The 1,600-nt window shown below is 44.0% G+C and overlaps 1 non-coding gene across 1 annotated transcript; it reads right to left on the bottom strand.

Annotated features, from left to right (window-relative positions):
- Positions 1–1,039: 1,039 nt before the first annotated feature.
- Positions 1,040–1,114, bottom strand: Trnat-ugu. The gene has a single exon. It is a non-coding gene; the product is annotated as a tRNA-Thr (tRNA).
- Between the last annotated feature and the right edge of the window lie 486 nt (positions 1,115–1,600).

Below are 1,600 nucleotides of genomic sequence, written 5' to 3' on the forward strand. Positions count from 1 at the left end.
GTTGGGAAAGGAGTGAGACAGGGTTGTAGCCTCTCCCCGATGTTATTCAATCTGTATATTCAGCAAGCAGTAAAAGAAACAAAAGAAAAGTTCGGAGTAGGTATTAAAATCCATGGAGAAGAAATAAAAACTTTGAGGTTCGCCAGTGACATTGTAATTCTGTCAGAGACAGCAAAGGGCTTGGAAGAGCAGTTGAACGGAATGGACAGTGTCTTGAAAGGAGGGTATAAGATGAACATCAACAAAAGCAAAACGAGGATAATGGAATGTAGTCGGATGATGCTGAGGCAATTAGATTAGGAAATGAGACACTTAAAGTAGTAAAGGAGTTTTGCTATTTGGGGAGCAAAATAACTGATGATGGTCGAAGTAGAGAGGATATAAAATGTAGACTTGCAATGGCAAGGAAAGCGTTTCTTAAGAAGAGAAATTTGTTAACATCGAGTATAGATTTAAGTGTCAGGAAGTCGTTTCTGAAAATATTTGTATGGAATGTAGCCACGTATGGAAGTGAAACATGGACGATAAATAGTTTGGACAAGAAGAGAATAGCAGCTTTTGAAATGTGGTGCTACAGAAGAATGCTGAAGATTAGGTGGGTAGACCACATAACTAATGAGGAAGTATTGAATAGGATTGGGGAGAAGAGGAGTTTGTGGCACAACTTGACTAGAAGAAGGGATCGGTTGGTATGACATGTTCTGAGGCATCAAGGGATCACCAGTTTAGTATTGGAGGGCAGCGTGGAGGGTAAAAATCGTAAAGGGAGACCAAGAGATGAATACACTAAGCAGATTCAGAAGGATGTAGGTTGCAGTAGATACTGGGAGATGAAGAAGCTTGCACAGGATAGAGTAGCGTGGAGAGCTGCAACAAACCAGTCTCTGAAGACCACAACAACAACAGCAGCACAGCTGAGTGGAGTGTGTGTGTGTGTAAACGTGCCTTGTTCAAGCACTACGTCGGGCACACAATGTTCCTCTTCCAGGAGTTTCTGTAATAATAGCAATAAATTCGTTGGGGTCATGTTGAAAATGTGTGCCCCGACCGGGACTCGAACCCGGGATCTCCTGCTTACATGGCAGATGCTCTATCCATCTGAGCCACCGAGGGCACAGAGGATAATGCGCCTGCAGGGACTTATCCCTTGCACGCTGCCCGTGAGACCCACAGTCCCAACATGTCCACACCATTGTATTCGTGGTGCGACTAATAGATGTTTGCCCGTCATACTCATTACTCGTGGCAGATTAATCTACCAAGTCCCGTACGAGTTCGGGCATAGCGTGTGCGTTCGCACAAGAATGTCAATGGCCGGGAAGCCATATTTTAACTATATATGACGGTAGTATCTGTTCCCGAAAGAACAGTTACCGTAGATGACCATGCAGCTTTGCTAGAAATGAAATGATAGTTAAATGGACACCCTAGCTGCTAACAGGCGTTGATGAACTTCATTGGGAACAGATACTACCGTCACATATAGTTAATATATGGCCTCCCGGCCATTCACCTTCTTGTGCGAACGCACACGCTATGCTTGAACTCGTACGGGAGATTAATCTGCCACGAGTAATGAGTATGATGGGCAAACATCTAT

This window comes from Schistocerca americana, chromosome 5 (genome assembly GCF_021461395.2).
Source record: "Schistocerca americana isolate TAMUIC-IGC-003095 chromosome 5, iqSchAmer2.1, whole genome shotgun sequence".
Classification (NCBI taxonomy): domain Eukaryota; kingdom Metazoa; phylum Arthropoda; class Insecta; order Orthoptera; family Acrididae; genus Schistocerca; species Schistocerca americana.